This window comes from Somniosus microcephalus, chromosome 9, assembly GCF_052327205.1.
Source record: "Somniosus microcephalus isolate GS21.2 chromosome 9, FLI_Smic_1.0, whole genome shotgun sequence".
Lineage (NCBI taxonomy): Eukaryota > Metazoa > Chordata > Chondrichthyes > Squaliformes > Somniosidae > Somniosus > Somniosus microcephalus.
The window spans coordinates 251,491,212-251,517,138 of NC_140995.1; positions in this window are offsets into that span (position 1 = coordinate 251,491,212).

Here is a 25,927-nt window from a genome sequence, read left to right on the forward strand (position 1 = left end):
ACAGCACGGGTTAGATACAGAGTAAAGCTCCCTCTACACTGTCCCATCAAACACTCCCAGGGCAGGTACAGCACGGGTTAGATACAGAGTAAAGCTCCCTCTACACTGTCCCATCAAACACTCCCACGGCAGGTATAGCACGGGTTAGATACAGAGTAAAGCTCCCTCTACACTGTCCCATCAAACACATGCTGGGCAGATACAGCACGGGTTAGATACCGAGTAAAGCTCCCTCTACACTGTTCCATCAAACACTCCCAGGGCAGGTACAGCACGGGTTAGATACAGAGTAAAGCTCCCTCTACACTGTCCCATCAAACACTCCCAGGGCATGTACAGCACGGGTTAGATACAGAGTAAAGCTCCCTCTACACTGTCCCATCAAACACTCCCAGGGCAGGCACAGCACGGGTTAGATACAGAGTAAAGCTCCCTCTACACTGTCCCATCGAACACTCCCAGGGCAGGTACAGCACGGGTTAGATACAGAGTAAAGCTCCCTCTACACTGTCCCATCAAACACTCCCAGGGCAGGTACAGCACGGGTTAGATACAGAGTAAAGCTCCCTCTACACTGTCCCATCAAACACTCCCAGGGCAGGTACAGCACGGGTTAGATACAGAGTAAAGCTCCCTCTACACTGTCCCATCAAACACTCCCAGGGCAGGTACAGCACGGGTTAGATACAGAGTAAAGCCCCCTCTACACTGTCCCATCAAATACTTCCAGGGCAGGTACAGCACGGGTTAGATACAGAGTAAAGCTCCCTCTACACTGTCCCCTTCAAACACTCCCAGAGCAGGTACAGCACGGGTAAGATACAGAGTAAAGCTCCCTCTACACTCTCCCCATCAAACACTCCCAGGGCAGGTACAGCACGGGTTAGATACAGAGTAAAGCTCCCTCTACACTGCCCTATCAAACACTCCCAGGACAGGTACAGCACAGGTTAGATACAGTGTAAAGCTCCCTCTACACTGTCCCCATCAAGCACTCCCAGGGCAGGTACAGCACGGGTTAGATACAGAGTAAAGCTCCCTCTACACTGTCCCCATCAAACACTCCCAGGGCAGGTACAGCACGGGTTAGATACAGAGTAAAGCTCCCTCTACACTGTCCCATCAAACACTCCCAGGGCAGGTATAGCACGGGTTAGATACAGAGTAAAGCTCCCTCTACACTGTCCCCATCAAACACTCCCAGGGCAGGTACAGCACGGGTTAGATACAGAGTAAAGCTCCCTCTACACTGTCCCATCAAACACTCCCAGGGCAGGTATAGCACGGGTTAGATACAGAGTAAAGCTCCCTCTACACTGTCCCATCAAACACATGCTGGGCAGATACAGCACGGGTTAGATACAGAGTAAAGCTCCCTCTACACTGTTCCATCAAACACTCCCAGGGCAGGTACAGCACGGGTTAGATACAGAGTAAAGCTCCCTCTACACTGTCCCATCAAACACTCCCAGGGCATGTACAGCACGGGTTAGATACAGAGTAAAGCTCCCTCTACACTGTCCCATCAAACACTCCCAGGGCAGGCACAGCACGGGTTAGATACAGAGTAAAGCTCCCTCTACACTGTCCCATCAAACACTCCCAGGGCAGGTACAGCACGGGTTAGATACAGAGTAAAGCTCCCTCTACACTGTCCCATCAAACACTCCCAGGGCAGGTACAGCACGGGTTAGATACAGAGTAAAGCTCCCTCTACACTGTCCCATCAAACACTCCCAGGGCAGGTACAGCACGGGTTAGATACAGAGTAAAGCTCCCTCTACACTGTCCCATCAAATACTTCCAGGGCAGGTACAGCACGGGTTAGATACAGAGTAAAGCTCCCTCTACACTGTCCCCTTCAAACACTCCCAGAGCAGGTACAGCACGGGTAAGATACAGAGTAAAGCTCCCTCTACACTCTCCCCATCAAACACTCCCAGGGCAGGTACAGCACGGGTTAGATACAGAGTAAAGCTCCCTCTACACTGCCCTATCAAACACTCCCAGGGCAGGTACAGCACAGGTTAGATACAGTGTAAAGCTCCCTCTACACTGTCCCCATCAAGCACTCCCAGGGCAGGTACAGCACGGGTTAGATACAGAGTAAAGCTCCCTCTACACTGTCCCCATCAAACACTCCCAGGGCAGGTACAGCACGGGTTAGATACAGAGTAAAGCTCCCTCTACACTGTCCCATCAAACACTCCCAGGGCAGGTGCAGCACAGGTTAGATACAGAGTAAAGCTCCCTCTACACTGTCCCCATCAAACACTCCCAGGGCAGGTACAGCACGGGTTAGATACAGAGTAAAGCTCCCTCTACTCTGTCCCATCAAACACTCCCAGGTGAGGTATTGGCAAGGTTTATCTGCGAGTTAAGTCCCGCCCAACTTCCCACATGAAAGGCCGAGCCTCACAGCAGATGTACATCAGCTCCCGGCGTCTGGTTAGACTCTCACCTCGGCAAAATACTGACGAATTGGATTCTCAGTAAAGTTCCTCAACTTTCCAATCATTGTTGAAGCATCGCATTGTGTCCCGTCTCTGACACGGAGAGTCTGGGTCCCGCCGGAGCTGCTCTGTGAAGCCAGCGACATTTCTCCAGTCCCAGAGAGTGAGGCGATGATTGCACTTCTCTCATCCACCTTCCTGAGATATTGCTCACTCCCAAACACTGTCAATAGGAAAATGATTCATTATAATCCCATAATATGGATCTGGAATACAATCGGGCTCTTTTTTTCACTGTTATAATATATAATTTGAATATATTTAAAATTAATAAATGTAATTCAATTACTTACTTCAATATTACATTATTCTTTTCTGCCCTTTGCCCTGTTTATTGGGACTAAACACGCTCACAATGTCAGCTGTCACTCCACTGACATCCCCTGATGGGCCGTAACCAGCGGCGGGGCCTTGTCACCAGGTGACATCACACAGGAGCCGGGAACGATGTCACAAAACGGCCAGAGGCCCCCACCGCCCCCCCCTCAGTCGAGGTGTCACAGGGACACATTGACCAGGCTCTGCTCCTGGTGTGCAGTCATAGAAACAGAAGATAGGAGCAGGAGTAGGCCATTCGGCCCCTCAAGCCTGCTCTGCCATTCAATGCGATCATGGCTGATCATCCAAATTCAGTACCCGGTCCCTGCCTTCTCCCCGTATCCCTTGATCCCTTTAGCCTTAAGAAATATATCCAACTCTTTCTTGAATATATTTAATGTATTGGCCTCTACTGCCTTCTGAGGTAGAGAATTCCACAGGTTCACCAATCTCTGGGTGAAGAAATTCTTCCTCATCTCACTCCTAAATGGCTTACCCCTTATCTTTAGACTGTGACCCCTGGTTCTGGACTCCCCGACCATCGGGAACATCCTTCCTGCATCTAGTCTGTCCAGGCCTGTTAGAATTTTATAAGTTTCAATGAAATCGCCTCTCATTCTTCTAAACTCTAGCGAATATAAGCCTAATCGACCCAATCACTCTTCATACGTCATTCCTGCCATCCCAGGTATCAGTCTGGTGAATCTTCGCTGCACTCCCTCCATGGCAAGAACATCCTTCCTCAGATAAGGTGACCAAAACTGCACACAAAACTCAAGGTGTGGTCTCACCAAGGCCCTGTACAACTGCAGCAAGACATCCTTGCTCCTGTACTCGAAACCTCTCGCTATGAAGGCCAACATACCATTTGCCTTCTTAACCGCCTGCTGCACCTGCATGCTTACCTTCAGCGTCTGGTGCACAAGGACACCCAGGTCTCATTGCACTTCCCCTTCTCCCAATCTATTGCCATTCAGTTAATAATCTGCCTTCCTGTTTTTGCCACCAAAGTGGATAACCTCGCATTTATCCACATTATACTGCATCTGCCATGCATCTGCCCAATCGCCCAACCTGTCCAAATCGTACTGGAGTTTCTCTGCATCCTCCTCACAGCACACACGCCCACCCAGCTTTGTGTCGTCTGCAAACTTAGAGATATTACATCTAGTTCCCTCCTCTAGATCATTAATATATATTGTGAATAACTGGGGTCCTAGCACTGGTCCCTGCAGTACCCCACTAGTCACTGCCTTCCACTCGGAAAAAGACCCGTTTATTCCAACTCTTTGCTTCCTGTCTGCCAACCAGTTTTCTATCCAAGTCAGTACCTTATCCCCAATCCCATGTGCTTTAACTTTGCACGCTAGTCTCTTATGCGGGACCTTATCAAAAGCCTTCTGAAAGTCTAAATACACCACATCCACTGGTTCTCCCTTATCTATTCTACCAGTTACATCCTCAAAAATTCCAGTAGATTAGTCAAGCATGATTTACCTTTTGTAAATCCATGTTGACTTTGTCCGATCCTGTCACGGTTTTCCAAGTGTTCTGCTATTACATCTTTTATAATGGACTCCAGCATTTTCCCCACTACTGATGTCAGGCTTACCGGTCTATAATTCCCCATTTTTTCTCTACCACCTTTTTTAAATAGTGGGGTTACATTAGCTACCCTCCAATCCATGGGAACTGTTCCAGAGTCTATAGAATTTTGGAAGATGAACAGCAATGCATCTACTATTTCTAGGGCCACTTCCTTAAGTACCCTAGGATGGAGATTATCGGCCTTCAATGCCATCAATTTCCCTAACACCATTTCCCTACAAATACTGATTTCATTCAGTTCCTCCCTCTCATTAGACCTTATGTTCCCCGGCATCTCTGGGAGGTGATTTGTGCCCTCCTTTGTGAAGACAGAACTGTGGTGTCCGTGTGTTAATAGAGACACTGAAGACAGGGGTTGGTTCATAGGTGTTTACTAAGCAAAGTCTGGAGGGGTACTAACGGATATAACACAATATACAGGCTTATATATCCCGAGTGGCCATTACCGGCATTACAGCACACATGGGGCTCTTAAAGGCACATACACTACAATTCCTCCCCTTTTAGCTAACCAGTACATCATATTTTAAGTAATTATTAATTACATGTTATAAGAAAAATAATATACACATTGCTGTAGTTAATTAATTATAAGTCAGTCTCTCTGGAGGCTTCCTGACTCGGTCCGGATAATGCCTCAGTGGTGTAGTAGTTTCTGGTGGTGTAGTAGGTTCTTTTGGCAAGGCTGATTCGGCTTGAATGCCAGTGTCGGGTTCATCGGGTTCCAGTATCACCGGATCGGAGGTAGATATGGGTATCTCTACTTCATCGTTAGGCGTATAGAGTTGTGGTGTAGGTTGTCCCTTTTCAGATGACTCTATGATTTGGTCAGCATGGCGCCTTATTATGCTTTCTCCGATGTCCACGGTATACATCAGCAGTCCTAGTCATGTGCAGATAGTTCCAGGCTGCCATTTCTCGGTACGGTAGTCCCGGGCCAAAACTTGTTGCCCTATCTGGAAGGTTCTAGTTGGCCTTTCATTCATGCCTTGAAACTGCCGGTTCTCCACATCCCTTCTGATGTTGGGCTTGACCAAATCCAGCTGGCATCTTAGGTTTCTATTGAAGAACATCATGGCGGGAGTTTGGTTGGTAACCATATGTGTTGCATTCCTGCATGCGAACAAGAAGTTATCCACCTTGTGCTGAAGCTTTATGTCTTCATTACCCATGGCCTTTATCGCCTTCTTGAAGGTCTGGACAAACCTTTCAGCCAATCCATTGGTGGCGGGATGGTATGGGGCGGACGTGTAGTGCTTAACCCCATTGTTTTTTAAGAACTTCCTGAATTCTTCGGACACAAATTGCGGTCCATTATCAGAACAAATCTGTTCCGGCAGCCCATTCCTGGCAAATATGGTCCTTAATACTGTGATGGTTTTTTCCGTGGTGGTGGAGGACATCTTTATTACCTCCGGCCACTTGGAGTGTGCATCAACCGCGATTAAGAACATTGAGTCCATAAATGGACCAGCAAAGTCGATGTGTACCCTTTGCCAGGGAGATGAGGGCCACTCCCATGGATGTAGAGGGGCTTGTAGTGGAGCGTTTTGGATCTTCTGTCATCCTAGGCAGCTCTTGGTCATTTCTTCGATGTCTCCATTGATACCTGACCACCATACAAACGCCCTGGCTAGGTTCTTCATTTTCACTCCATCCAGATGCCCCTCGTGAAGCTTCTTTAGCACTTTATCCTGGAGTTTGGGTGGAATCACCACTCTGGATCCACACATCAATGTTCCTCGGCACACTGACAGCTGTTCTCTTCTTTGCAAGAATGCTGGCAACAGTGGTTCGCCATGTGCTGGCCATCCCTTCACTGTTAAATCATAGACCCGTGAGAGAGTCGGGTCATTTCTCGTTTCCCTTTCAATGGCAGAATTTGTTACTGGTAGACATTCCACTATGGTAGAGTGGAACATCTCCACTGGGTCTACTGTAGGTGCCTCTTCTACCGTTGGCAACGGTAGGCGCGATAAACCGTCAGCATTCCCATGCTGTTTTGATCCTTTGTATTCTATGTTGTATTGGTGTGCCCCTGTTCCTGGGACTAGGGACAGGGTCACTGGCAAGGCTTGTGAAGCTAAGTCAGAGCCAGGCCTGGTTAATACCTGGAGGAGTGACCATCAGGGAAAACCAGGTGCAGAAGGTCACGGAAGGAGCCCCAAGGAGGGGCGGTTGGTGAAAAGGTCACAAAAGGAGCCCCGGGAGAGGCAGCTGGTGAGCAGGCCTGGGTGTTGGGCTGAAGATTGTCGGAATGGTGGAAATGGAATGGTGGCGCGCACAGACGCAGCGGTTTTGCTTCTCCCAGGACGGTGCTATTTACATTTAATGTTATTTGTACTGGACTCATGGGAGCTTGCAAGATCACATTTCGTTGTTCATGTACTTGTACAATGACAATAAAGTTGAATTATTATTATTCGAAAAAGGGACCACGCCTGTAGCCTTTGCGCTGTCATAATGGGAACACCCTTTTTAGGGTTGAATAAGGAGATGAGGGGTTGATGGTCAGTCAACAAGGTAAATTTTTGTCCGTGTAGGTAATGGTTGAATTTCTTCACTCCCCATACCAGGCTGAGTGCTTCCCTGTCGATTTGGGCATAGTTACGCTCAGCTGAGTTCAATGAGCGTGACGCAAAAGCTATCGGCCGTTCTGAGCCATCAGGGAATTTATGGGATAATACTGCTCCTATGCCGTAAGGGGATGCATCGCACGCCAGTCTGATTGGCAGTGATGGGTTGTAATGAGCCAAAACTTCTTTGGATGTGATTAAGTCTTTGCATTTATGGAAGGCACGTTTACAGTCTTCGTTCCATTTCCAAATTACTCCTGTTTGTAGCAGTTCATTAAGAGGGTGTAGAAGAGTTGATAAGTTCGGTAAAAATTTATGACAGTAATTTATTAATCCCAGGAACGACCTTAATTGTGAAACATTTTCAGGTGCTGGGGCTTTTATGACCGCTTCAATTTTTTCAGGTGACTTATGCAACCCTTCCTTATTTATTATGTGGCCACAATATGATATTTGATTTTGGAAAAATTCGCACTTGGGGCGATTTGCTCGTAGGTCCCGTTCTCTCAGCCTAGTGAGCACCTGCTCCAAATTGGCAAGGTGCTTGTTGTCGTTTTCTCCTGTTACAAGGATGTCATCTAGGTAGCATTGAGTCCCCGGAATCCCTTGGAGGACTTGCTCCATAGCTCTTTGTCAGATAGCTGGAGCTGATGCTACTCTGAAAACTGGTCGATTGTACTGGTACAGACCTTTGTGTGTATTTATCGTGAGATATTTTTTAGAGGCCTCTTCAACCTCCATCTGTAGATATGCCTGTGCCAAGTCAATTTTGGTGAAACGTTTCCCTCCGGATAGTGAGGCGAAAATATCTTCTATCCTCGGAAGAGGATACTGTACCGTGTGAAGGACCAGGTTTACAGTCACCTTGAAGTCTCCACAGATGTGAATTTTTCTCTGTCCTTCAGATTTATTATTATTCAATGCTTTCTTCATGACTGGAACGATGGGTGTTGCCCACTCGCTCCAATCTATTTTGGATGATACGCCTGCATTTTCCAAATTCTCCAGCTCTGCCTCGACTGCTGGACGAATTGCGTATGGCACTGGTCTTGCTTTAAAAAACTTGGGAATTGCTGCATCTTCCACTTTTATTGAGGTGGTGATGCCTTTCAAGGTTCCTAGTTTCTCTTGAAACACTTCTTTGGCGTTGGCCAAGATGTCTTTTAATCGTTCAGGTATGACATCATCATTGTTTTTTTTCTTACTGGTCACCGTCAGTGCCTGAATGGAGTGCCAGTCTAAACGTATTTTCCTGATCCATTCACGTCCTAACAGCAGTGGGCCACCATCTTGTAGAATGTATAAATACAACTTTTGTATTTCCTTGCCGTTGTATACAACAGGCACCCTTATTTTTCCTTTGGGTATACTTTCTGCCCCGTATATGTTTTTAAGATAATGGATGTGTCTTTTAAAGGTATATGCGGAAATAGCCTCTCGTAATCCCGTCGATTTATTACGGTCAGAGCTGATCCTGTATCTAGCTCCATTTTAACTGGGGACCCTGCTATCATGAGGGTAACCCAAATGGTCTGGTAATCATCTATGGCAAGTGCATTATGTAATTTGAGACAGCTTAGTCTCTTGTTTTCGGAGTCGCTATTGCTCTTCTGGTCTTCGGAGCTACTGTCCATCATCATTTGTACCTTTCTGTACTTTTCTTTATTGATTTTTTTTTTCCTGTCTGTGGATTTATTTTGTCCAGATCGGCATACCCATGCAATGTGTCCAATCTTTCCGCATTACCTGCATGCTTTGTCCTTGAACCAGCAGTCCCTCTGGTTATGGGTGGATCTGCCGCAGCGATAACATCTTTCGAAACCCTGTGTCATTTCATGGGTGCCGAAGTCCTGTGTCTTTTGTTGTATCTCTGCAGCTCCTCTTGCTGCTGCTTCATATGATACAGCCATACTGAAAGCCTTGTCCAGTGTTAAATCTTTTTCAGAAAGCAGCCTTTTTTGTGTTCCTTCACTTAAGAGACCACAGACGAATTTGTCTCGAAGATAATCTGCTAGTCCTGCCCCGAATTGGCAGTGTTTTGATAGCTTTCTTAATTCGGTGAGGTAATCAGCGTTACTTTCATTCTTGTGTTGATTTCTCTTGAAGAATTTGAATCGTTCCGCTATCAGCAGCGGTGTTGGGTTTAAGTGCTCCTGCAGGGTATCAACAATTTCTTTAAAATCCTTGTCCTTTGGTTTGGCTGGAGTGATTAAATTTCGTAACAGCCCATATGCCTTTGCGCCCATTAGATTCAGCAGTACTGAAGCTTTCTTTTCATCTTCTATTCCATTTGCAGTGCAATATACCTCTACTCTTTCCACATATGTGGTCCAATCCTCTATTTCACTATCAAAAGCATCAATATTGCCAGACTTAGGCATCTTAAAAAAGATATGGCGCTTCCCGTGCTTTTCTTTCTTTTCTGCAGAAAAGATATGGCGCTTCCCGCACTTTCCCGCCGCTGCTGCCGATGACAATGCTGTTTCCCGCGGTTTCCGTTCTTTTTTTATTTATTTATTTACAGTTGGAGACTCGTTCCCACTGGACTTTCTCTCTAGGTCTGAACGCCGACCTGCTTGCAGCGCCGGCCGTCTCCCGAGTGCTCCCTCCCCGTCTGTTATTGCTTGCCTCCGATTTCGCTACTTGTCCCAGCTGTAGAGCCAGCCGCTGGAGCCCCAGCCTGATGCCCAGGAAGGATTAGCGCAGTACCTGCCACCAGCTTGGCCAGCTGGTGAAACCACAGCTTCTTTCACTTTCTTGAGTCTTCTGGACGACCGAGGAATCGATGTCCCTGAGGTGCTGCCGAATTGCAGGTAAGTCCATTTCCACTTCGTCACCACTGTGGTGTCCGTGTGTTGATAGAGACACTGAAGACAGGAGTTGGTTCATAGGTGTTTACGAAGCAAAGTCTGGAGGGGTACTAACGGATATAACACAATATAAAGGCTTATATAGCCCGAGTGGCCATTACCGGCATTACAGCACACATGGGGCTCTTAAAGGCACATACACTACAATTACCAAAGTATGTATTTAATTGGTCTGCCATTTCTTTGTTCCCCATTATAAATTCCCCTGATTCTGACTGCAAGGGACCTACGCTTGACTTTACCAATCTTTTTCTCTTCACATATCTATAGAAGCTTTTACAGTCAGTTTTTATGTTCCCTGCAAGATTACTCTCATACTTTATTTTCCCCCTCTTAATTAATCCCTTTGTCCTCCTTTGCTGAATCCTAAACTGCTCCCAATCCTCAGGTTTGCTGCTTTTTCTGGCCAATTTATATGTCCTCACCTTGGATCTTATGCTAATTTCCCTTGTTAGCCAATGTTGAGTCACCTTTTGATGCACTATCAACAACACCAAAGACTACGAGTTGAACTTATACGAAGTAGGCTTTTATTGACTAAGAACTGGAGCATGCCTCTGCTAGTGGATCCATCCTAAGAGCTCCCGGGGGAAGGGTGGTGAGTCACCTTTATACTCGGGCTTAGGGGTGGAGCCAGGGGCGGAGACATGCCCGGACCTGTACAGAGTTAACAGTGGTTTACCACACAGACATGTACAGAGTTAACAGTGGTTTACCACATTCACCCCTCATTTAAAAAAGAGTCCGGCGGGGTGAAGTGTTTTTAAAGTTCGTATACGAAAGTCTCTCCGGGGGTCTTGTCTGCCGTAATGATCTTCGTGGTGCCGGTTGCGGCGGTTCTTTGCCCGCGGCCGCTTCTCGCGTGGGACGGAGCACTGGCGTGTCGTCCTCTCGGGGTAGGGATGGCACCGGCATGTCGTCAGTTCGTGGTAGACACCCCGGTGGTGCGTCGTGGGTAGTGGTGGTGGGTGGAGGTAGTGGATGGTGATCGATGGTGTTTCGGGTGGTACCTGAGGGTGCGAGGTCTCGAATTGAGACTGTGTCCTCCCTCCCGTCAGGATACGCCACGTAGGCGTACTGTGGGTTGGCGTGGAGGAGGTGAACCTTTTCGACCAGGGGGTCCGTCTTATGGCTCCTCACGTGTTTCCTGAGCAGGACGGGTCCCGGAGACGTCAGCCATGGCGGTAGTGATGTCCCCGAGGTGGATTTCCTGGGGAAGACGAACATCTTCTCGTGAGGGGTGGCGTTTGTGGCAGTACAGAGCAGTGATCGTATGGAGTGGAGCGCATCGGGGAGGACATCTTGCCAGCGGGAGATTGGGAGGCCCTTGGATTTTAGGGCGAGCATGGCGGTCTTCCACACCGTTGCGTTCTCCCTCTCTACCTGTCCGTTACCCCGGGGGTTGTAGCTGGTAGTCCTGCTCGTGGCTGTGCCCTTCTCGAGCAGGTACTGGCGCAGCTCGTCGCTCATGAACGACGAGCCCCTGTCGCTGTGGATGTAATTGGGGAAGCCAAATATGGTGAACAGGTCGTTGAGGCACCTGATGACTGTGGCGCTGGTCATGTCCGGGCAGGGGATGGCGAAGGGGAAATGGGAGTACTCGTCAATAATATTGAGGAAGTACGTGTCGCGGTCAGAGGAGGGAAGGGGCCCCTTGAAATCGACGCTGAGACGTTCGAAGGGGCGGGTGGCTTTAATCAGGTGTGCCCTGTCTGGCCTATAAAAATGCGGTTTGCATTCGGCGCAGACCTGGCAGTTCCTGGTCATGGTCCTGACCTCCTCGATGGAGTAAGGCAGGTTGCAAGCTTTAATAAAATGGAAGAACCTGGTGACCCCCGGGTGGCAGAGATCATTGTGGAGGGTCTGTAGCCTATCGACTTGTGCGTTGGCACATGTCCCATGGGATAGGGCATCTGGGGGCTCATTAAGTTTCCCGGGCCGGTATAAGATATCGTAGTTGTAGGTGGATAACTCGATCCTCCACCGCAATATCTTATCATTTTTGATTTTCCCCCTTTGTCTGTTGTTAAACATAAATGCTACTGACCGTTGGTCAGTGAGCAGGGTGAAACGTTTACCGGCCAGGTAATGCCTCCAGTGCCGTACAGCCTCCACTATTGCCTGGGCCTCCTTCTCGACTGAGGAGTGTCGAATTTCGGGGCCCTGGAGGGTCCGTGAAAAGAAGGCCACGGGTCTCCCCGCCTGGTTAAGGGTTGCGGCGAGGGCGAAGTCGGATGCATCGCTCTCCACTTGGAAAGGGATGGACTCATCCACTGCGTGCATTGTGGCCTTCGCAATGTCCTCTTTTATGAGGGTGAAGGCCGCACGGGCCTCTGCCGTCAGGGGGAAGGAGGTTGACTTGATGAGGGGCCGGGCTTTGTCCGCATAGTTGGGCACCCACTGGGCATAGTAAGAGAAGAACCCTAGGCATCTCTTCAGGGCTTTTAGGCAGTGGGGGAGGGGTAGTTCCAGGAGGGGGCGCATTCGGTCAGGGTCGGGGCCGATGACTCCGTTTTCCACCACGCAGCCAAGAATAGCGAGGCGCGTGGTGCAGAACATACATTTTTCTCTGTTGTATGTCAGATTCAGCCGTTGGGCCGTACGGAGGAATTTTTCTAGGTTGGCGTCATGGTCCTGCCGGTCATGGCCGCAGATGGTGATGTTGTCTAGATAGGGGAAGGTGGCCTGCAGCGTGTTCTGGTCAACCATCCGGTCCATCTCCCTTTGGAAGACCGAGACCCCGTTGGTGACGCCGAAGGGAACTCGGAGGAAGTGGTAGAGGCGACCGTCAGCCTCGAAGGCCGTGTACTGGTGGTCCTCAGGCCTGATGGGGAGCTGGTGGTATGCCAACTTCAGATCAATTGTCGAGAATACCCGGTATTGTGCTATCTGGTTGACCATGTCAGATATGCGGGGAAGTGGGTATGCGTCTAATTGCGTGTATCGATTGATCGTCTGGCTGTAATCAATAACCAGGTGCTGTTTTTCGCCGGTCTTCACTACCACCACTTGGGCTCGCCATGGGCTGGTGCTGCCCTCGATAATCCCTTCCCTCAGGAGTCTTTCTACTTCTGATTTAATAAAGCTCCTATCCCCGGCACTGTACCGCCTGCTTTTAGTAGCAATTGGCTTGCAGTCTTTGGTGAGGTTAGCGAACAACGGGGGGGGTTTGACCTTCAGGGTCGACAGGCTGCATACTTTGCGCGGCACCGTGTTTAAATTCTGCCGGCTGCAGACTGTAAGTGGGGGCAGGGGCCCGCCATATGCCATCGTGACGCTCTCCAGATGGCACTGGAAGTCTAATCCTAGCAGTACGGGAGCGCAGAGCTGTGGCAGGACGAGGAATTTAAAATCTCTACTCCACGCCGTTCACTGTCAGAGTTGCTACACAGTAGCCGCCGACGTCCGCTGTATGGGACTTTGAGGCCATAAAGACCTGGTGGCGTGTGGGCATAACCGATAGGGAGTAGCGTCGCACCGTGTCAGGGTGGATGAAGCTCTCCGTGCTTCCGCAGTCGAAAAGGCAATTTGTGGCATGGCCATTTACCTTTACGTTCATCATGGACCTGGCTAGTTGATGGGGCCTAGATTGGTCCAGGGTGATGGAGGCCATCGTCGAGGTCGGTGGGTCGCTGTAGTATTCGCCCGCGCCGGGGGCCTGGTGCCGAAATGGTGTCCAAGATGGCGGTTCCCCCGCGGCTGGTGGTGCCCAAAATGCCGGCCCGCACGTCTCACACGTGGTTGGTGGGGTCCAAAATGGCGGCCTGCCCGGTTCACATGCGGCGCTGCTGGAATTGGGGGTCGATTTCGCCTTGCACACTCTCGCGTAGTGGCCTTTCTTGCCGCATTTGGAGCAGATCGCGTCCTTTGCTGGGCATTGCTGTCTGGGGTGCTTGGCCTGGCCGCAGAAGTAGCATTTCTGGCCTCTGGTCATTGCAGCTGTAGCTGGGCTGCTGGCGGCTTGTGGCCTTACCGGGTCCCAAGATGGCTGCTCCCGTGACATCCACGTGGCCATCCGGTCAGGGGGGTAGGCGTCCATGTTCTGGAGGGCCACGTCTAACGAGTTAGCGAGAGCCACCGTCTTCTGCAGGTCGAGCCCCCTCTGTTCCAGCAGCCTCTGCCGAGTATAGTTGGACCTGATGCCGGCTACGTAGGCGTCTCGGATCAGGTCTTCTGTGCATTCCTTGGCCGTCACCACTTTGCAATTACAGGCCCGGCCGAGGACTCTCAGTGCCAGTAAATATTCGGCGCCCGATTCCCCGGGGCGCTGTTTTCGGGTAGCCAGGAGGTGTCTGGCGTAGACCTCGTTAACAGGCCTCACGTATTGTTCCTTTAGCGTCGCGATGGCGGCTGCGTAAGTTGTGGCGTCTCGGATGATCGAGTAGACTCGGTGGCTCACCCGTGAGTTCAAGACAAGCCGTTTCGCGTCATCTGTAATGACGGTAGTGCTGGAGGCCTCCAGGAAGGCTTCGAAACAGCTCAGCCAGTGTTCAAAGTTATTGGCTGCATCTGCTGCTTGAGGATCCAGGTCTAAACGTTCCGGCTTCAAGATTTGCTCCATGTCGAAAATTTAGTCAATAAAATTGATGCACTATCAACAACACCAAAGACTACGAGTTGAACTTATACGAAGTAGGCTTTTATTGACTAAGAACTGGAGCATGCCTCTGCTAGTGGATCCATCCTAAGAGCTCCCGGGGGAAGGGTGGTGAGTCACCTTTATACTCGGGCTTAGGGGTGGAGCCAGGGGCGGAGACATGCTCGGACCTGTACAGAGTTAACAGTGGTTTACCACACAGACATGTACAGAGTTAACAGTGGTTTACACCTTTTTTGTTTTATTTTTATGCCAAACAGGGGATGGACAAATTCTGTAGTTCATCCATGCGATCTTTAAATGTTTAAATGTTTGCCATTGCCTATTCACTGTCAACCCTTTAAGTAACATTCCCCAATCCATCCTAGCCAACTCATGCCGCATACCATCGTAGTTTCCTTTATTTAAATTCAGTACCCAAGTCTCTGAATCAACTACTTCACTCTCCATCTTAATAAAGAATTCTATCATATTATGATCGCTCCTCCCCAAGGGGCCTCGCACAACAAGATTGCTAATAATCCTTTCTCATTACATAATACCCAGTCTAAGATGGCCTGCTCTCTCATTGGTTCCTTGACATATTGGTCCAGGAATTCATCCCATATACACTCTAGGAATTCCTCTTCCATAGTATTGTTACTAATTTGGTTAGACCTGCGCTATTTCCACCATTCCTTCCCTCAGCAACCCTTATATATCCCATCCGGACCGGGGAAATGTTCCACTTTATTATGGTACAAAAGGTTTTGGATTGAAAGGGGTTAACTGAACCTGTTTGTTCAGTGACTGTAATTAATGTCAGTCTCCACGGGTTAACTGAACCTGTTTGTTCAGTGACTGTAATTAATGTCAGTCTCCACGGGTTAATTGAAGCTGTTTGTTCAGTGACTGTAATTAATGTCAGTCTCCATGGACTCTAATTGTATCAGTGCAGGGTTTCCCTCTTCTATTAATAAGGGATTCCTTTCAATGTGTTATCCCATAGTGTCAGTGAGAGCATCACTTCCGGCACTAACAGGGATCAGCGTGCTGTTCGACAGAGAGGGAGTCGGAATCTCAGAACATCAATGGATCAGAATCGGAGAACAGTAGATTGGAATGTTACAACAATGGGCAGGAGTTTCATCCGGGAGTTTGAATATCTTGCTAAATATTCTGATTATCTAACATTAGACAGACAGATAGAAAATGCACTTGAGATTATTCAACACTTTTACTATCCCCTCCTTGCTGCTGTTGGTGTCCCTGGTAAGTCTCTACATCCAGCAATTAGATCTGTAAACCACGTTTCACTGTATTACTGTGTTTGTCATTTAAATCTTGGGAAGACCAAAGCCATTGTCTTTGGTCCTCATCACAAACTCCATCCTCTATTTAACGACTCAATCCTCTTCCCTGACCAATGTTTGAGGTTGAACCAGACTGTTTGCAACCTCGGCCATCTCTTTGACCCTGAGCTGAGTTCCGACCTCATATCCTCTGAATCGCCGGTCCTCCCTACTACCACTTCCATAATATCGCCCGTCCGCTGCATCCGTGCCTTTGGTAAATCGAGACTCAACTATTCCAATGCTCCCCTGGCTGGCCTCCCAGTTACAAGCGTCGATAAATGAGAGCTCATCCAAAACTGTGCTGCCCGTCTCCTAACGTGCATCATGTCCCGTTCACCCATCACCCCTGTGCTCGCTGACCAACATTGGTCCCAATCTGGCAACAACTCGATTTTAATATTCTCATCCTCAAGAACAAATCCCACCATGGCCTCACCCCGCCAATTATTCCCATTCCCCTGCTCTTTTCCCATAGTCCTGCAAATTGTTCCCCTTCAAGTATTTATCCAATTCCCATTTTAAAGTCAACTTCTTTCCCTCTACCTCTCCCAGTCATTCTGTCTCTATTTTATTTCTCTCTTTCTCTCTGTCTCTCTTTCTCCCTCTTCTCTCTGGCTCTTGCAGGTAGTAAGAGGCGGGGTGGGACCTATTAGAGACATAGCAGCTGATATATGCTTAGAGGCGCAGGGCAAGGCTTGAAGACTCAACGTGTACTTTGTATCGGTGTTTACTAAGGAGGTGGATACTGACAAAATATCAGTAGAAGTGGAAAAGGTAGAAGCAATGGAAGGGATGAGAATTTATAGACAGGATGTAGTAGAAAGGCTGGGTATGTTTAGAGTGGATAAGTCGCTTGGTCCAGATGGTTTGCATCCCAGATTGCTAAGGGAATTGGGGAGGAGATAGTGCCATAACTTTCCAATCTTCCCTCGATGCGGGGGAGGTGCCTGAGGATTGGAAAGTGGCAAATGTGACACCATTGTTCAAGAAAGGTGTATGGACAATCCTAGTAACTGCAGGACGGTCAGTTTAACATCAGTGGTGGGTAAAGTTTTAGAAACAATAATCAAAGAAAAAATTAACAAGCAGGTGGAGAGATTTAAGCTAATTAAGGAGTGCCATCACGGATTTGTAAAAGGAAGATGGGGTCTGATTAATCCAATTAAAATTTTTTGATGAAGTAACAGAGAGGATTGATGAAGGGAATGCAATGGATGTTGTCTATATGGATTTTCAAAAGGAGCTTGACAAAGTACCGCAAAGAAGGCTGGTTATCAAAATTGAGACTCATGGTATGGATGGGTCAGTGGCAGCTTGGATAAGGAATTGGCTTATGGACAGAAAACAGCGAGTTTTTCAGACTGGAGGATGGTAGACAGTGGTGTTCCCCAAGGGTCAGTGCTGGCCCAATGCTTTTTTTGATATATATAAAAGACCTGGATATTGGAATACAAAGTAGAATTTCTAAATTTGCCGATGACACTAAACTTGGGGGTATGGCAAACAGTGATGATACCAATCGACTGCAACAGGACATAGAAAGGCTAGCAGAATGGGCAGACAAGTGGCAGATGGAATTTAGTACAGAGAAGTGTGAGCTGATGCATTTTGGCAGAAGGAACAGGGAGAGGCAATATACACTTCATGGCACAGTTTTAAAGAGTGTGCAGGGACAGAGGGACCTGGGAGTTAATGTGCATAGGCCCCTGAAGGTGGCGGGATATATTGAGAGAGTGGTCAGCAAAGCATATGGGATCTAGGGCTTCATAATTAGAGGTATTGAGTACAAAAGTAGAGAAGTTATGCTGAACCTTTATAAAGTGCTGGTTAGGCCACAACTGGAGTATCGCTTCCAGTTCTGGTCACCACACTTTAGGAAGGATGTGAAGGCCCTGGAGAGGGTGCAGAGGAGATTTACCAGAATGGTTCTGGGGATGGGGGATCTTAGCTACCAGGACAGGTTGGAGAAGCTGGATTTGTTTTCATTAGAGCAAAGGAGGTTTGATAGAGGCGTACAAGATTATGACGGGTTTGGATGGGCTAGACGGGGAAAGGCTGTTCCCACTAGTTGATGGTACAAGGACTAGGGGACACAGATTTATGGTTTTAGGCAAGAGATACAGGGGGGATGTGAGGAAAACTTTTTTTATGCAGCGAGTGGTGAGGACCTGGAACTCGCTGCCGAGGGAAGTGGTGGAAGCGGAGACACTCAATGATTTCGAGGGGAGACTGGATAGGCACTTGAGGGAAATAAACTTGCAGGGCTACGGGGATAGAGCGGGGGAATAGGACTGAATAGATTGCTCTACAGAGAGCCGGCATGGATTCGATGGGCTGAATGGCCCCCTTCTGTGCCGGTATGACTCTGTCTCTATGACTCATAGAATCATAGAATGGTGGAGACCATTCGGCCCATCATGTCCGCGCCATTGCTTTGAAAGAGCTATCTAATTAATCCGACTATTTAGCCAGAGCCCTGTAAAATTTCCCCTTCAACTAATTATCCAATTCCCTTTTGAAAGTTAATATTGAATCTGCTTCCACCACGTTCTCTGACAGTGCATTCCAGATCACAACAACTCACTACGGAAAGAAAATTCTCCTAATCTCTCCTTTGGTTCTTTTGCCAATTACCTTAAATTGCCAATTACCTTAAATTGCCAATCTCCTCTGCACCCTCTCCTACTCGGGTCCCCTCCCTCACCTCTTTTTCCGATACATTGATGACTGTATCGGTGCCGTTTCCTGCTCTCGCCCCGAACTTGACAATTTCATTCACTTTGCCTCCAATTTCCACCCTTCCCTCACCTTCACATGGTCCATCTCTAACTCTTCCCTTCCCTTCCTCGACTTCTCCGTCTCCATCTCTGGGGATAGGTTATCGACCAATATTCACTACAAGCCCACTGACTCCCACAGCTACCTGGACTACACTTCCTCCCACCCCGCTTCCTGTAAGGACTCTATTCCATTCTCCCAGTTTCTCCGTCTCCGCCGTACCTGCTCCGACGATGCCACCTTCCACTCCAGTGCTTCAGACATGTCTTCCTTTTTCCGCAACCGAGGATTCCCCTCTACCGTGGTTGACACGGCCCTTGACCGTGTCCGTTCTATCTCCCGCACTTCTGCCCTCACCCCTGCCCCTCCCTCCCGGAGCCACGTTAGGGTTCCCCTTGTCCTCACCTTTCACCCCACCAGCCTCCACATTCAACGGATCATCCTCTGACATTTCCGCTACCTTCAAAGTGATCCCACCACCAAACGTATCTTCCCCTCCCCTCCCCTTTCAGCATTCCGCAGGGACCGCTCCCTCCGAGACACCCTAGTCCACTCCTCTATCACCCCAAACAGCCCTTCCCCTTCGCCTGGCACCTTCCCGTGCAAGCGGAGGAGATGTAACACCTGCCCCTATACCTCCCCCCTCCCCACTGTCCAGGGCCCCAAACACCCCTTCCAGGTGAAACAGCGATTTACTTGTACTTCTCGCAATCTAGTATACTGTATTCGCTGCTCACGATGCGGTCTCCTGTACATTGGGGAGACCAAACGCAGATTGGGTGACCGCTTTGCAGAACACCTCCGTTCAGTCCGTAAGGGTGACCCCGAGCTTCCGGTCGCCTGTCATTTTAATTCACCGCTCCATTCCCACTCAGACCTCACCGTCCTTGGCCTCTTGTATTGTTCCACGGAAGCTCAACGTAAACTCGAGGAACAGCACCTCATCTTCCGATTAGGCACTCTGCAGCCATCCGGACTCTATATCGAGTTCAACAATTTCAGATCATAAGCTCGGCCCCCATTTCATTTTCTCTTGTAATTGTTCCACTCCTTTCCCCCACCCCCCTTTCCTTTTGTTTCTCTCTCACACCTGGCAGCTATCTCTTGCCCAGCCAGTACACTTTACACCTAATCCCAGCCTATTACCATCTCGTCTAGCTTCTAATCTCTTTTACTTCTTTTGTTTCTTTTACTCTTTTGTCCGATCGCAGCCCTGCCTTCGATCTAGTTTCTTTTCTTTCCAGTTTTGAAGAAGAGTTCGACCCGAAACGTCAACTCAAATTTCTCTCCACGGATGCTGCCTGACCTGCTGAGTTTTTCCAGCATTTTCTGTTGTTATTTCGGATTTCCAACATCTGCAGTATTTTGCTATCGTACCTTAAATCTGTGTCCTCTGGTTATCCACCATACTGCCACTGGAAACTGACTTACTCAATCAAAACCCTTCATGATTTTGAACATCTATATTGAATCTCCCCTTATGGAAAAGGACGAAGATAGACCAGATGTAAAAGTTCTCAATTGGGGAAATGTCAATTTTACTAAGCCTAGATTTTATTTTATAAAAGTGGACTGGAAACAGCTACTTGAAGGGAAATCAGTGCCAGAGCAATGCGAGTCAGTCAAAGAGGAGATGTTCAGTGTCCAGAGAAAATATGTTCCCAAAAACAAAAAGGAAGGGACTCCCAAATCTAGAGGCCCCTGGATGTCAAGGAGCATACAGGGTAGGATAAGGCAAAAATGGGAAGCTTTTGACAGATCCCAAGAGCTCAATACTACAGAAAGCCTAGAGGTGTATAGAAAGTGCAGGGGTGAAGTTAAACAAAGGAAATTAGGAAAGCACAGTGAAGGCATCAAAAATATTGGCAAGTAAAATCAAGGAAAACCCAAAGATGTTTTATAAATACATAAAGAGCAAGAGGATAACTAAGGAAAGAATAGGGCCTATTAGAGACCAAAAAGGTAACCAGAGTGTGAAGGTGGAAGACGTGGGTACGGATCTTAATAAATACTTTGGGCTGGATTTTCATTGGGCCATGGAGTTGGGATTGGAGGCGTGTGGGGGTTTAAAATCCCGAAATCGGGGGTCCCGACCCCATTCCCCCCCCCCCAACCCACCTGCATGCCAGTTTCAAAGGAGGTGGGTACCCGCCCCGCACTGGGACCCGCCTCCCCGAGGCGGGAAGGGGATTAGTGCCAATTAACTGCTTGTTAACAGGTAGTTAACAGGCAGCTTTTAGCCTAATCCCTATTTTCATTGTTGAAATGTGGGATTCCCGACGGCTCCAAACCATGCCAAGTTAACGAGGTGGGCCGTCGGGATGAAGGGCTTGGAGGGGTCGAGATGTCCGGTGTGCAGGTGAGTGATGGGTGCATGAGTGCAGAGGTAAGTGTGTTTGGTCTGTGTAAAGTGTTTAAAGAAGTTCTACTAACCTTTACTTACCTTTACAGCCTTCCTTCCTTCAGGTCTCGGGAGTCCCTCATCTCACCGGCACAGAAAGCAGAATGGCCGCCAGCTGTCAAAATCTGTAGCCTCTGCTTTCTGTTCCGGGGAGACCTCTAAATCATCCTGAGAGGAAGGAATTAACCTGGAGTACAGATTGTCAGTGTTTGACAGCTTCAAACAGCTGTCAAATGCTGATATTTCATCCGTCAAATGGTCTTGACAGATGAAATTTCAATCTGTGACGTCACCTGTTGCCGGGTGGCCCTTAATTGGCCTGCTGAGCCCACTGGGTGGACTCAACAAGGTCAATCAAGTCTAAATCGCGTGGGTTGGCTAGAACTCGATGGAGGCGGGACTACAACCCCAAAAGTTGTAGTCCCACCTCCTAAATGAAAATCCAACCCTTTGTGTCTGTCCTCACAGCAGAGAGGCACAATGCAGACATTGTAGTTAGAGAGAAGGAGTGTGAAATATTAGATGAGATAAACTTAGTGACAGAGGAAACATTAAGGAGTTCAGCATCTTTGAAAGTAGATGAATCTCGAGGGCCGGATGAAATGTTTCCCAGGCTGTTAAGAGAGGCAAGGGAGGAAATAGCAGAGGCTCTGACTGTCATTTTCCAATCCTCTCTGGCTACTGGCGTGGTGCCGGAGGACTGGAGGACTGCTAACGTTGCACCGTTGTTTAAAAAGGTAGAAAGGGATAGACCGATTACAGGCCAGTCAGCCTATCCTTGGAGGTAAAAAAAATTATTGGAAAAATTCTGATGGTCGGTATAAATTGGCATTTAGAAAGTCACGGATTAATCAAGGACAGACAGCATGGATTTGTTAAGGGAAGGTCAAGTCTGAGTAACTTGTTTGAATTTTTTGAGGAGGTAACGAGGAGGGTTGATGATGGTAGTGCATTTGATGTACCTCACATAGATATTAGCAAAGCCTTTGACAAGATCCCAAATGACAGGTTGGTCAAAAAAGTAAAAGCCCATGTGATCCAAGGTAAAGTGGCAAGTTGGATCCAAAGTTGGCTCAGAGGCAGGAAACAAATGGTAACGGTCGAAGGGTGTTGTTGTGACTAGAAAGCTGTTTCCAGTGGGGTTCCACAGGGCTCAGTGCTGGGTCCCTTGCTTTTTGTGGTATATATCAATGATTTAGACTTCAATGTTGGGGCCATGATTAAGACGGTTGCAGATGATACAAAAATTGGCTCTGTGGTTGATAGTGAGGAATAACGCTGTAGACTGCAGGAAGATATCAATGGACAGGTCAGGTGGGCAGAAAATTGGCAAATAGAATTCAATCTGGAGAAGTGTGAGGTAATGCATTTGGGGAGGGCTAACAAGGCAAGGGAACACACAATAAATGGTAGGATAATGAGAAATGTAGAGCAACAGAGGGACCTTGGAGTGCATGTCCACAGATCCCTGAAGGTAGCAGGCCAGGTAGATAAGGTGGTTAAGAAGGCATACAGGATACTGTGGCGACACGCCACCACTGGACATAATCCGCTCACGGCGGCACGGACAGTTTAAGCAGACGCCCCCAGCCGGGGGCCCTTTCCTCCAGCAACTTGTTTCCCGCAGAGACAGGCTGCCGGGAGCACTTCCTGTCTGGGGAGTATTTAAATGGATGCGCAGGCTTTTCCAGTTCCTCTTTGCCATGAGGTTGAATAAAGCAGTTGTGTTTTACTAGCTCTGGTCTCGACTCCCACGTTTGCCGCGGTATCTCAACACTGGTGACCCCGATGCTCAAGACGAATCCTAAGCTAGCATGGCGGATACAAACGCAGTCACGGTTAAACTACCGGACTTTTGGGAGAACCTGGCCAAAGCCTGGTTTGTTCAAGCTGAGTCCAGATTCCGGCTGAAACACATTACAGTCGACGCCACAAAGTACGACTACCTCGTCTCCTCTCTCACCTACGCCACAGTCCCCAAGGTTTGGGCAGCGCTGCAGGATCCACCAGTGGAAGGCAAGTACGAACATCTGAAGGCTGCGCTCCTTAAAAAATTTCAAACGTCCTCTTACCAGCACAACTGCCAACTCCTTGACCTCCCCGGCCTTGGTGATGCTTTACCCTCGGATCTGCTTTCCCACATGCTGTCCCTCTCGGACGACAAAAACACCAGCGCCCTCTTTCGCACGCTTTTCATTTGGCAGCTCCCCGCCAGCATCCGCCCGCTCATTGTGGAGTCTGGCTCCACGGACCTGAATGACATAGCCGAAAAGGCCGACCGGCTGCTCTCTGCGCAGTCCGCTCACGACGTCGCGCCCGACCTCACGGCAACGACCACGCGGTCTTCCCGGCCCACTAGGCCCGACCGCCCTACCACTCCGGGTCACTGCTACTACCACACCCGTTTTGGCACTAGGGCCCAACGCTGCACGCCACCATGCACTTTCAAACCCCCCCCCGCACCGGCCCCCGCGATGGCCGCGGGGCAAAAGGGGCCTCTACTGTACGTCACCGACGACAGAACCGTCGATTTCTGTGCGACGCAGGAGCCCAGCACAGCATCACCCCCGCCTCCGCCCTCGAAATCCAACGCGGCACACGGGGTATCACGCTGGCCGCAGCCAATGGCTCTGACATCCGCACATATGGCACCCGCATGGTCACGCTCGACCTCGCAGGCCGCCGCTACCGCTGGGAGTTCCTCACAGCCAAGGTCCTCTGCCCACTCATCGGCGCCGACTTCCTACGCGCCCACGGCCTCCTTGTCGACATTCCGAGGCACCGCCTCGTCGACATCAACACTATGGCCCCCATCCCCGGCGCATTCACCCCAGCCCGTTCGGCCGGCCTGACGACCTACTGCCTCGCCAGAGCCACGGACGACTACTCGGCACTCCTAGCCGAGTTTCCCGCCCTCACTAACCCGACCTTTTCGGCCAAGGCCGCCAAACACGGTGTGGAGCACTAAATCCCCACCACCGGCCCCCCAGTTTCTGCCCACGCCCGCAGACTCAACCCGGCCAAGCTGGAAATCGCGCGGGCCGAGTTCACCACCATGGAACAACGCGGCATCATCCGCCGCTCCAGCAGCCCTTGGGCCTCGCCCCTCGACATCGCCCCCAAGCCCGGCGGAGGCTGGCGCCCTTGCAGGGACTACCGCCGCCTCAATGACGCCACCACCCCCGACCGATACCCGGTGCCACACATCTAGGACTTCTCGGCCCGACTGGCCGGACGAACCGTCTTTTCCAAGGTCGACCTGGTGCGCGGTTACCACCAAGTCCCCGTACACCCCGCGGACATCCCCAAAACGGCCGTCATCACTCCATTCGGCCTGTTCGAGTTCCTGAGGATGCCCTTCGGCCTCAAGAATGCAGCCCAGGCTTTCCAGCGCCTTATGGACTCAGTCTTCCGGGACCTGAACTTCCTATTCGTCTATCTAGACGACATTCTCGTGGCCAGCTCCTCCAAACAGGAACACCTCGAACACCTTCGCATCCTGTTCGGGCGCCTAGCCCAACACGGGCTCATCCTCAGCCCGGCGAAGTGCCAATTCGGCCTAACCGAGATCGATTTTCTCGGTCACCACATCACCCCTGCTGGGGCCGTCCCCCTGCCCAACAAGGTGCAGGCCGTCCAGCAATTCCCCTGCCCCAAAACCATCAAGGGCCTCCAGGAGTTCCTCGGGATGGTGAACTTCTACAACAGGTTCATCCCCAGAGCTGCAGCCCTCATGAAGCCCCTATACGACTCCCTCCGAGGTAAATCCGGCAAGATGGATGTAGCCTGGACCACTGACACGTCAGCCACCTTCGACGCCACCAAAAATGCGCTCGCCGACACCACCCTGCTCACGCACCCGAAGGCCGATGCCTGGGTCGCGCTCACCACCGACGCCTCCGACCATGCGGTCGGAGCCGTGTTCAAGCAGTGGGTCAGTGGCACGTGGCAACCACTTGCCTTCTACAGCCGCCAACTGCGCCCCCCGGAGGTCAAATACTCCACTTTCGACCGCGAGCTTCTCGCGCTCCACCTGTCGGTCCACCATTTCAGGTTCCTCCTGGAGGCCGCCCCTTCACCGCATACGTGGACCGCAAGCCGCTCACATACGCGATGGCCAAGCACACCGAACCCTGGTCCGCTAGGCAGCAACGCCAGCTCGCGGCCGTGTCCGAGTTTACTACGGACATCCAGCACGTCTCCGGTAGAGACAACGTTGTTGCCAACTGCCTTTCCCGTCCCGCCATCTGCGCGAATCACCTCGCGGTCGACTACGCGCAACTAGCAGTGGCCCAGCTCACGGACCCAGACCTCCTCTCAGCGGCTACCAGCCTGCCAGGGCTACGCCTAGCCAAGGTCGCGCACGGGCCCGAAGCCACGGCAGTCACTTGCGACGTCTCACTCGGCCAACCCAGGCCGGTCGTCCCTGCAACCTGGCGCCGCCGCATCTTCGACGCGCTACACGCGCTCTCCCATCCGGGTGCCCGCGCATCCGTCAAACTCCTCTCCCAGCGTTTCGTCTGGTGCGGCCTCAGCAAAGATGTTCGGACTTGGGCCACCTCCTGCCTCGCTTGCCAACGGGCTAAGGTACAGCTACACACAAAAGCACCCCTGGGAGACTTCGAGGTACCCAGCCGCCGCTTCGACCACGTACACGTCGCCATCGTCGGTCCTCTGCCGCCATCGCAAGGCCAAACTTATCTCCTCACGATGGTCGACCGCTACACACGCTGGCCTGAGGCAGTGCCGCTGCCCTCCACCACTACAGCCGACATCGCCAGGGCGTTTGTTAACACCTGGGTCGCAAGTTTCGGCGTACCAGCCGACATAACCTCCAACAGAGGCGCCCAGTTCACCTCTGAACTCTGGACGGCCACAGCACGCAACCTCGGGGTGACGCTCCACCGAACCACTGCGTACCACCCGCAGGCC